The sequence below is a fragment of the Neolamprologus multifasciatus genome, chromosome 8 (assembly GCF_963576455.1).
Source record: "Neolamprologus multifasciatus chromosome 8, fNeoMul1.2, whole genome shotgun sequence".
NCBI classification, from domain to species: Eukaryota; Metazoa; Chordata; class Actinopteri; order Cichliformes; family Cichlidae; genus Neolamprologus; species Neolamprologus multifasciatus.
Window position 1 is genome coordinate 564,731 of NC_140446.1, and position 12,274 is coordinate 577,004.

Sequence of the window (12,274 nt, forward strand, 5' to 3'; positions counted from 1 at the left end):
AAAACAGCAACGTTTTATTTCTTTTGAAGCTTGGTTGGAGGTTGGAGTCACTGAGATGGAAACACCACCCTGTGTGTGTGTGTGTGTGTGTGTGTGTGTGTGTGTGTGTGTGTGTGTGTCTTTTACATAATGAGACAAAACTGCTGCATCTGTTTCTTCCTCCAAACACAGAATTAATGAGCAGCATGTTTATGACACACACACACACACACACACACACACACACACACACAGACTTGTGTTTCTATCTCTGTGAAGACCCTCAGCACAGATGGTCCCTTCCTCGTCCATTCAAACTGGACTCTGAGACCACGTCTGGACCTTTGCAGAAATGTCGTCACTGTGATGGTTTGATACAAAAATGTGTCCACACAAAGACTGAAAGACTTTATACACACACACACACACGCACGCACGCACACTTCTCTGGTGATGTGGTTGTCATGGCAACGTGTTGGATGACAATTTTTGGCATTTAAATATTTTCACAGTTTGGAAATTTCGAATCTGTGTTTTTTCTTTATAAAAAAAGGGAAGATGGAAAAAACATAAGAAAGGATGAGAAAAGGAAGGAGGAGAGGAGGAAGGAGGAGAGGAGGAGAAAAGGGAGCGAGCAGGGAGCAGAAGGTGATGGAAGGAAGCACGTGACAGACGAGGGAGGTGAGATGGAAGAAGAATAGCAGAGAGGAAAATAAGGACGAATAGGTGGAGGAGTGAAAGGAAGAAAGTGTGAAGCTGGAGAAAATAAAGAGAAGGAGAAAGGTGTGAGGCAGAGGAAGAAAGGAGCAGCCTGACAAAGGATGCATGTAAGAGGGGAAGGGGGGAAGAAAAACTAAAAAAGGAAGTAAGGAAAATAAAGAGGAGGAAGAAGACATGATAAGGGAGGAAAGGAGGGGAAAGGAGAGCAGAGACCTTACTTTTGGTCATTTTGATGAGAAAAAAAAGACGCTGCCTGGATGATGTCACAGCTTTTTCTTCCTCGCCTCTTTATTCTTACTGCATGTGAACCTGTGACCTTTGACCTGTGACACACTCACACGGACAGCCGGCGTGTGAGTCCAGCCTCAAGGTCAGAGGTCAAGTTTTCTGAAAATCTTTTTCAAACCATTACCACAGGTGTGTTTACTGTGAGGCTGCGTGGTAACACTGGACGCTCCCAGTCTCTTTGTTTCATTTTCTCAAATCCCAGTTTGCCTCCAAAATGTGTGTGTGTGTGTGTGTGTGCGCGTGTGTGTGTGTGCGCGCGTGTGTGTGTGTCCGCCCACACATGTGCGAGCACTGTTATTCATACATTATGTAAAACACTGATCAGTAGGGATGGGTATCGTTAAGATTTTCACGATTCCATTTTCGATTCTGTTTAACGATTCGATTCTTCATCGATTCTTTTTAAAAAAGGAGAACACTAAGGTCGATTAGCTTAGAACTTTTTTTATATCTTCTCTTTGAACAAGATAGAAATTTAGGAGTAACGTGGCCTTACAAACTCAACAGTGAGATCTTAAGAGATCCACAGCCTACGGCTCTTCAATGGGGCGTCACAGGGTCCCCAGGAAAAGAATTGTAAATGTAAAATAATAAAATAATATTCTCCTGTAGCAATAACAAAGTATAACATAAATTATTCTGTAGCAATTACACAAGAATATCCAGTAATGTCCCTGCCTACAATTAAACACATTCACTTACTGAAAATCATCTGCTGTGGCAAATGGCTGCAAGCCTTTGACCACAAACTGAGTCTCTGCTCGGTGACATTCGTCTATCCTGCCTGAAAGGAGACGCTACGGTAGACTGCAGCGAGAACTGCCAGCATCTGAGCCAGACTCTCTCTCATCATGGTCACCTAAACGCACAGTAATGGTTTTGTAATAAGGCAGATCGCACTAACATAATATGCACTGTTAGTTGATTATTTACCTGCTGCATTAACGGGAGAGGACATGCAAACATTACCGCTGCTGCTGGGTAAAAATAAAATAAAATAAAAATAAAAAGATAATCATTTATTTCAAGAATCCCTGAAAAATGCAACAAAATTTCCTGAAAAATAATTTTTAAAATGACCAAAAAAGTCATATAAAAATTAAATAATAAAATAGTGCAGTGTACTCATTCATTTACATAGATGAATCTATAATCTATATTTTTCCTTATTGTTAGTAGTCAAGTCAAGTCAAGTCAAGTTTATTTATAAAGCACATTTAAAAACAACCAAGGCTGACCAAAGTGCTGTACAATAAAATACAAATATAAAATACAATAAAACACAAGTACATAAAACACCTCACTGATAAAACAATAAGTTAATACAGTAAGTTAAACCTTGCTAAAAGCCAATGAGAAGAGGTGAGTTTTAAGAGCAGTTTTAAAAGTTCCTAGGCTTGTGGAGAATCTGATGTGAGGAGGTAAACTGTTCCACAGTCTGGGTGCAGCCACAGCAAAAGCCCTCTCTCCCCTAGTCTTTAATCTGTACCTGGGAACATCTAAAAGCATCAGGTCTGCTGACCTCAAAGATCTCCTGGGGCGGTGAATGCTAAGAAGCTCTGCCAGGTAAGGAGGTGCAGTACCGTTAAGAACCTTAAAAACCAGCAGTAAAATTTTAAAATCAATCCTAAAAGCAACTGGGAGCCAGTGGAGAGAGCAGAGGACCGGAGTGATGTGGTCTCTCTTTTTAGTAGTAGTTTAGACACGGGACCCTCCTGTCTGCACAGCTGTTTAACCAGCTCTGCAAAAGTAGATGGTTATAAGTTCAGATTATGTCAGCTAATGTTAGCCTCGAGTGTCCTAAAAATCATACTTTACATCTCATAAAGAGCTTGATTACAATCTCAAATCGTCTCAAAATCCAACAGACAATTTCACTAACAGCAGCTAACAGCAGCTAACACAGTCTAACAGCAGCTAACAGCAGCTAACAGCTGTGTTTCCCGACACAAAAGCCAGCAGTCGTCGGTCAGCAGTGATCTTCTCTGACTCATCGACTCGTATCAGACTCCTGTCACAGTGTTTGAGCCTCCTCCAGAGTAAATAATGATGGATGCTTCTCACCCAGCATGGACAGCTGAGGTAAACAGTGGACTCACAGCCTTCCACAAATGAGGGAAAACTCCATCACTTTGCTATCTGAGCACACTCTGGGGTAAAAACATAAAGTACTGCAACTATTTAATTCACCGTATCCATTTTTTATTTCCTAATTTATTGCAAAGTGGTGAAATTATTCAAATATGTTAAAATTAAGTGTTTTTATTCAACATTAGCAGGGTAAAGGGTACAGTCTAGCTCTTCTCTTGGATGATTAAAACATGTTTGTTCTGTAGCAGCCAGTCTTGATTAGGACTTGAATCGGGCGGGTAAGAAAACAGAGCTGACTATATTGACATCACACTGTAACTTTAAGATAAATGGATGGAGATTGGAAAATTGCTAATAAATAAACGTCTTGAGGCTTGAAGCAGTCCCAGCTTGGCCCTAATCGCTGGATCTGGTTTCTGAACAGCTAGCTGTGAGATCAGAAGAAGCTGCTGCGCTCTGGAGGAACACCAAAGCAGGCTGCTCTCACAGCCTCTTTGTGGAAATCTGACGCTTCCTCAGACTTTGCTTCCTTTTTGTTCGACTTTAACAAAGACCTGTTTCTGCGTGCAGCCGGCTGCTTGTACCTCTGACAAAAGCTCAATTTTCACTCTGACTAATGAGAAGCAGCTCCTGTAATGAATCCATGTCTGCTCGGAGCTTTCTGCTCGTTTAGCAGCGTTTCATGATGCCCTCCTCCTCCTCGCCACTCTCCCGCTGTTTTAACGAGTTTCTAAAAGCACAACTCAACATCAGCCAGTCGGGTGGATGCAGATTATTTGCTGTTTGCAGGAACAAAGACACAAATCAGACTAAAGGAGGTCTCGTGCACTCTGTGTTGTTTGTCCATTTTACAGATTCAAATTAACCCAGTGCTCCCAGTGCACCAGTTTGGAAACAGTTTGCTTCTCTGGTTCTTTCTTCTCTGAAGCTCTGGCTCTGAAAGCTCCACCGCCCGCTGCTCTGATCATTGCTTTCTGTTGCTGAGAGTCTCATGTTTCCACCTCATGTGTTTTTACCTTCAGACTGAAAAGTCTCAGATGTTGTTGCAAGAATCACGATGGAAGGTTGTCCATGGTCTCCTCCGGATGATTCTTCTGACTCTGATTAACGTCTGAGCTCCACAAGGAGGCGCTGTCCTCTGTGAGGCTGAGGTGGAGATTCTTTACATGGTTTCTTGTCCTGGTAGGAGAGATTGTACAAGTTAGAGTTAACGTGTTTGTTTTCTTTCTCTGTCTATCAAAACGTAATATCAAACTGCCATTTCTGGCTAAAAGTTTTCAAATTTTCTGGACAAAAACAGCATCTGTGAGAGCTTTCAGTCAGGTTTTAGGCTCTTCAACAGTTCTGAGTCGGTGCTTTTGAAACTGATGATTCTGTCTTAGTTCTGCTGGACTCACTGTGCTAATGAAACACCAGCAGGAGTCGAGGGTTTAAGATCTAAATCTTATGTTAAGCTCAGAACTGCAGTTCCACAGAGGTCTGTCACAGAGTCTGTTCTTCTTTCCTTCTACATGAACCCTACAGGCTAAATGATCAAGCATCTCTAGATGACTGACAACTGTGATACCTGGTTATAAAAAAACTGCATGTCCTTCAGGTTCTTACAGTTTTAACTGAGGTTCACACTTTGGGATAATCTTTGACACAAACCTGAAATTTGCCAAACAAATGAATGTTTTGGTCGACGAGTTTGTTTTCAAGTCTTTTCTAAAACAACCAGATCTGGAAAGGTGCAGCGTTATCAGCAGCTCTATGTGCACTGCAGACTTCAGTATACAGTTAATTTAAACACCTGTAGATTTGTTGTACACGTCTGCTTCCTGCTCACCATCCTGCTGCTGAGACTTATGTTAAAAGTGTGCCGTGTCTTTAAGTGTAAGTCTTGGATGGAGGACCTGTCGTGTCGTTTTATCCTGCGTGAATTTTCAGTAAACATCTTGGACTCATTGATTTATTTAGCTGTAAAGCACATTGGTTTAAACCCGCTGTATGAAGCAATAACTTGCTAAGTATAATCAATGACATAACAACAATTCAAACAAAACAAATTTAGATTTGTGTTTAGATTCTGATATTTTTCATGAATGAAACTGTGTAGAAAAATTAAAAGAATGAAAAACAGGTTGGTGTGTTTCAGCGCTGTTGATGAGTAAACTGTAAGGACCACAAACCTTCAGAGATTATCAAACAGTATCCGTCTGCCTTGTAATTAGCCGAGCCTACTCTGAACCATCAGTGTAATAAAGAAACAGTGCTTAAAGTGAAGAAGTGTGAAAAATGTTTAAAAAATGTTTTTATGAAAACCCCAAACTTTTATTTAATGTACATAATGTTTCAGAAGATATTTAAAGGCAGATGGGGATGGAGTCCAAACTGAGCTGTGCTGGTTTGTTGATCTGGTTGTTTAAAGCAGAGCCCGTCACTCAGCTGCTTGGTGTGGCTCATAATCTCTGCATTCAAACAACAGTGTCGTCTGCATAAAAGTGCACATTTGCATCAGCTACATAATGTGAATATTAATAAAGTATCTAATGTTTTGACCCCACCTGTGAAAGCCGTTAAACTGCTGTGTGCAGTTTTTCCTGGTATTTGCTGTATTTTGTCTCCTGGTCTCGTGTGAGTCTGCGACTTCTCTGAACTGTGCTGTGTGAGACTCACTCACCTGCCAGTCCTTTTCATCACTTTTAAAAAGCTCTCTCTCTCTTTGTCTCTGCGGCAGTCGCTCACCCACGCACTTCTTTTTGTTGTTGTCACTCTCTGTCCACCAACATGGTAAAAACATTTCTGCCCTGACCTATGACTCCTCCTCTAATGAGCACCGTGGGCTCACGTCTCTGCTGTTTGATGCTCTGGAGCTGAGACTCCCCTGAAAGCAGCAGCGGCATGTTTATGTCTTTACTGCCACAGATGACTCGTATTATTCAAGACTACATAACAGTTGATGTTTGTTCTTGAACATTGTCCACACTATATGAATTTCTTGAATAATTATTCAGTATAAGCTCTGGAATAATGAATCTTAGTTAATCATTTTTCTCTACAAAGTATATTTGATGGCATAATTAAAATAAATGATCAACTGTCTTCAGCACCACGGACAGAGACATGTTTCATCCAAACTGATGGACGAATGAAAGACGTGACGGCAGAGTGTGTGTGTGTGTGAGTGTGTGTGTGCGTGAGTGTGTGTGTGTGTGTGTGTGTGTGTGTGTGTGTGTGTGAGAGAGAGAGAGAGAGATTAGCCTAATGATCATTATAATTTGCAATTACAGCCTCAGTTCCTGTGTGTGTTTATGTCACCATTCAACATAATAATCACCACCATCTGGTGTGTGTGTGTGTGTGTGTGTGTGTGTGTGTGTGTGTGTGTGTCTTTCTGTCCCTGTGAGGACACATATCATTCCAAGCTGTTATGGGGACGTCTCTGCGTTGCAGGGACATTAAGGCGGTCCTCACAACTTTAAGTAAACAATTAATCTGCTGTTTAACATGCTAAAGGTTCTCCGTGACATGTCGCCCTACAGCTGATGTGTAGTGATGATGTTACAGTCACGAAATGATGCTCAGTGATAATCATCAAAGATATGCGACTGTAGCCTCCTGATTTAATAAAATCCTCTAAAATCCACCTGCGATCAGAATGGTGGGGGATCAAAGATGACTAAAATCCCTCTAAAATCAGACAGCAGTGTTATTTCTAGCATCAACGCTGAAGCTTTAATCTGAAAACTCTTTTTATTGGTGCTACCTGAACAAACAGCACCATAACTCATCTGAAAGGCAGATTTCCTGAAGACGTTTCACTTCTAAAAGGAGACGTAGTGGAGCTGTTAGTCATTAGCATCGCATGACTCACATCACATATCATGAGGACAAAAAACAGCAAAATGACTTCATCAGCTAATGTTACATCCTCACATTCTCAGATTCATGCGTGTAGCTAACTTACAGCTAGCTTAGCATTATTACTAATAACTCACAGATGATGTCAGCAGCTAATCGATGACGCTAACCTTTGTTTAATGTCACGCAGTATTGGTTTTGGCCACAATCAGCTCATCAGTCCCCTGTGAAGCTCAGCCGGTTCCCTCCTGTGTCAGAGGTGCTGTTTTTATCAGTAAGAGGAAACTGAAGCTCAGTTCTCCTAAATCAGTAAAAGAATATTTGTGTTTTTATTAAATATGTTGGCGGAGGTTTGTTCCGAGCTGCTCAGAAACAGAGTCGCTGAATCTCCAGATAAGCCGCTCAAAATGAACCAGCCCTTCATGAAAGCCCTCTGAGTCTCTGAGCTCACTTCATACTCACATGTTGCATCCCTGAAGAGACGGGAGACTCTTCATCATACTTGACGATGACACGAGTTTATGTTGTTGACACTGATCACTCTGACATTTACAGTTCCCATTAATCTGTCTTCATCTATATTGATTTAAAATGTCAGTGTTTAAATGCCAAACAGTGTCTGAGATCAGAGGAGATCACTCAGACGGAGAACCGTCGGCTCTCTGTTACTGTGCTTCCCTCAGAGGGGCTGTAATACCAGCACTGTAATCACATTACATTTTTCAGTAACGTGATATAGTTACAATTATGTAGTTACTTGCATTATAAAAGTTCTTTGGTTATCTGCACGCTGGGTCAATAGACACAGAAATTATTTTCCTCCTGCTACAATCAGCTGATTCCCGTTCATGTGCATGAAGAATGAAGAGTGTGACAGCTTTAGAAGAGTGGACATTAGCGTTGTTTGTATTGTGCAGATGGGGAAGAGCGAGATAGTGAAGTGCAAACAGCCTCAGAACAGAAAAAGCTGCTTTATACTGCTAACATCTGCACAGCTAACACTAAGCTAGCCAAGCAGACTCCAGCCTAGCAGCCTGAGCCTACACACCCTGTGATGATGATGATGATGATGATGATGATGATGATGATGATTCAATTCAATTCAATTCAATTCAATTCAATTCAATTCAATTCAATTCAATTCAATTCAATTCAATTTTATTTATATAGCGCCAAATCACAACAAATGTCGCCTCAAGGCGCTTCATAGATACAGAGAAAAACCCAACAATCATATGACCCCCTATGAGCAGCACTTTGGCGACAGTGGGAAGGAAAAACTCCCTTTTAACAGGAAGAAACCTCCGGCAGAACCAGGCTCAGGGAGGGGCGGGGCCATCTGCTGTGATTGGTTGGGGTGAGAGAAGGAAGACAGGATAAAAGACATGCTGTGGAAGAGAGACAGAGATTAATAACAGGTATGATTCAATACAGAGAGGTCTATTAACACATAGTGAGTGAGAAAGGTGACTGGAAAGGAAAAACTCAATGCATCATGGGAATCCCCCGGCAGCCTACATCTATTGCAGCATAACTAAGGGAGGATTCAGGGTCACCTGGTCCAGCCCTAACTATATGCTTTAGCAAAAAGGAAAGTTTGAAGCCTAATCTTGAAAGTAGAGATAGTGTCTGTCTCCTGAATCCAAACTGGAAGCTGGTTCCACAGAAGAGGGGTCTGAAAACTGAAGGCTCTGCCTCCCATTCTACTTTTAAATACTCTAGGAACAACAAGTAGGCCTGCAGAGCGGGAGCGAAGTGCTCTAATAGGGTAATATGGTACTACAAGGTCATTAAGATAAGATGGGGCCTGATTATTTAAGACCTTGTATGTGAGGAGCAGGATTTTGAATTCAATTCTGGATTTAACAGGAAGCCAATGAAGGGAAGCCAAAACAGGAGAAATATGCTCTCTCTTTCTAGTCCCTGTCAGTACTCTTGCTGCAGCATTTTGGATTAGCTGAAGGCTTTTCAGTGAGTTTTTTGGACATCCTGATAATAATGAATTGCAGTAGTCCAGCCTGGAAGTAATAAATGCATGAACTAGTTTTTCAGCGTCACTCTGAGACAGGATATTTCTAATTTTAGAGATGTTGCGCAAATGGAAGAACGCAGTCTTACATATTTGTTTAATATGTGCGTTGAAGGACATATCCTGGTCAAAAATGACTCCAAGGTTCCTCACAGTGTTACTGGAGGCCAAGGTAATGTCATCCAGAGTAAGAATCTGGTTAGATACCATATTTCTAAGCTTTTCAGCGCCGAGTACAATGACCTCAGTTTGATCTGAGTTAAGAAGCAGAAAGTTAGTGGCCATCCAAGTCTTTATGTCTTTAAGACATTCCTGCAGTTTAACTAATTGGTGTGTGTTATCTGGCTTCATGGACAGATAGAGCTGGGTGTCATCTGCATAGCAGTGAAAATTTATGCTATGTCTTCTAATGATGCTGCCTAGGGGAAGCATGTATAATGTAAACAGAATTGGTCCTAGCACTGAACCCTGTGGGACTCCATAATTAACCTCAGTGTGTGAAGAGGACTCTCCATTTACATGCACAAATTGGAGTCTATTAGATAGATATGATACAAACCACTGCAGCACAGTACCTGTAATACCTACAGCATGTTCTAATCGCTCTAATAGGATATTATGGTCAACAGTATCGAACGCTGCACTGAGGTCTAGCAGGACAAGCACAGAGATGAGTCCACTGTCAGAGGCCATAAGAAGATCATTTGTAACCTTCACTAAAGCTGTTTCTGTGCTGTGATGAACTCTGAAACCTGACTGAAACTCTTCAAATAAACCATTCCTCTGCAGATGATCTGTTAGCTGTTTGACAACTACTCTTTCAAGGATTTTTGATATGAAAGGAAGGTTGGAGATTGGCCTATAATTAGCTAAGACTGCTGGGTCTAGAGATGGCTTTTTGAGTAAAGGTTTAACTGCAGCCACCTTGAAGGCCTGTGGTACATAGCTGATTATTAGAGATAGGTTGATCATATATAAGATCGAAGAATTAATCAATGGCAGGACTTCTTTGAGCAGTTTTGTAGGAATGGGGTCTAAAAGACACGTTGATGGTTTGGAGGAAGTAATTATTGAAGTTAACTCAGAAAGATCGATTGGAGAAAAAGAGTCTAACTTAACATCAATGGTACTAAGAGTAGCTGTAGATAATATTACATCTGTGGGATGATTATTGGTAATTTTTTCTCTAATGATAAAAATTTTATTCGTGAAGAAGTTCATGAAGTCATCACTAGTTAACATTAAAGGGATGGTTGGCTCAAAAGAGCTCTGACTTTTTGTCAGCCTGGCTACAGTGCTGAAGAGAAACCTGGGGTTGTTCTTATTTTCTTCAATCAGTGATGAGTAGTAAGCTGTTCTGGCTTTGCGGAGGGCTTTCTTATAAAGCAACAAACTATTTCTCCAGGCTAAATGATGATCCTCTAAATTTGTGACACGCCATTTCCTCTCCAGATTACGAGTCATCTGCTTTAGGGTACGTGTTTGAGAATTATACCACGGGGTCAGGTACTGCTGATTAGACACCTTAGTTTTCACTGGAGCTACAGTATCCAGAGTCGTACGTAGTGAGGAGGTGAAATTATTAACAAGATAATCGACCTCTGTTGGGGTAGCGTTCAGATAGCTGCTCTGCTCTGTGTTGGTACAGGGCATTGACGATGATAACAGTGGCTGGATTATATTCTTAAACTTAGTTACAGCGCTTTCAGAAAGACATCTACTTTGATAAAGTCCACTCTCCACTGCTGCGTAATCAATTATTGTAAATGTAAATGTTATCAAGAAATGATCAGACAGGAGAGGGTTTTCAGGAAACACTGTTAAATGTTCAGTTTCTATGCCATATGTTAAAACAAGATCTAGAGTGTGATTAAAGTGGTGGGTGGGTTCTTTTACATTTTGAGAGAAACCAATTGAGTCTAACAACAGATTAAATGCCATGTTGAGGCTGTCATTTTTAGCATCAACATGGATGTTAAAATCACCCACAATAATTATTTTATCTGAGCTCAGAACTAAATTAGATATAAAGTCTGAGAAATCAGACAGAAACTCTGTGTAAGGCCCAGGTGGACAATAGATGATAACAAGTAAGACTGGTTTCTGAGTTTCACAGCTGGGGTGGACAATGTTAAGCATCAGGCTTTCAAATGAATTAAAAGTCTGTCTTGGTCTTTCATTAATTAATAGACTGGTGTGAAAAATTGCTGCCACACCGACCCCTCGACCTGTGCTTCGAGATTTCTGGTAGTTAGAATGACTCGGGGGTGTTGATTCATTTAAACTAACATAATCATCCTGCTGCAACCAGGTTTCTGTAAGGCAGAGTAAATCAATTTGTTGATCAATTATTAAGTCATGTACTAACAGAGACTTGGAGGAGAGAGACCTAATATTTAATAATCCACATTTCACTGTTTTACTCTTTGGTTCAGATGTGGATACTGTATTGTTCTTTCTTTGTAAATGTTTAAGTTGTTTGTTGCTGGTTTTTAGTTTGTTTTTTGTCTTTTTGGAAGCAGACACAGTCTCTATGGAGATGGGTTTTTGGGGGGGTAGCAGGAGGAGAGAAGCTGCAGAGAGGCATGTAAGACTGCAACTCTGCTTCCTGGTCCCAACTCTGGATAGTCATGTTTTGAGGGGTTTAATAAATTTGTCGATATTTCTAGAAATGAGAGCTGCTCCATCCAAAGTGGGATGGATGCCATCTCTCCTAACAAGACCAGGTTTCCTCCAGAAGGTTTGCCAATTATCTATGAAGCCCACATCGTTTCTGGGACACCACTCAGACAGCCAGCAATTTAAGGAGAACATGCAGCTAAACATGTCACTCCTGGTCTGACTGGGGAGGGGACCAGAGAAAACTACAGAGTCCCACATTGTTTTGGCAAAGTTGCACACCGCATGATGATGATGCGGCCTGTTTCTACCTGTTTAGGTTTCTACAGTAAAATCACCATGGCAACCGCTCTGAAGTCAAAGAGAAAACAAAGAGAAGTACAAATGAAGTTAGTTAAACACTGACGTTCGGTAAGAGCGACGTGTAAATTGCATTAATAAGTAATATGAATGTCCTGTGAAGTACAATCGACAGCATTTAAATGCAGAATCAGTGAGTATCAGCAGCTGACTCTCATGTGTCTGCGAGACGCAGCGGCGTGAACAGACGTCTCCTCTGTCCCACGCTCGGGTTGGTCTCGTGTTCAAATGTCAGTACTGCAGGGCAAACTTTGTTTTCAACTCTGGCTTTGATGGAAACAGAGAGGGCAGCCATTATGAGTGAGCACATGACCCCGTGTAACGTGTTAAACCCGCCACGGAGTC

At 41.2% G+C, this 12,274-nt stretch overlaps 1 protein-coding gene across 1 annotated transcript in view; it reads left to right on the forward strand.

Moving 5' to 3' along the window:
• The window catches only part of LOC146512036 (cGMP-dependent protein kinase 1-like), a 62,018-nt gene that overhangs the window by 21,308 nt on the left and 28,436 nt on the right, over positions 1–12,274 (forward strand). The gene's annotated exons all lie outside the window — the stretch shown is intronic.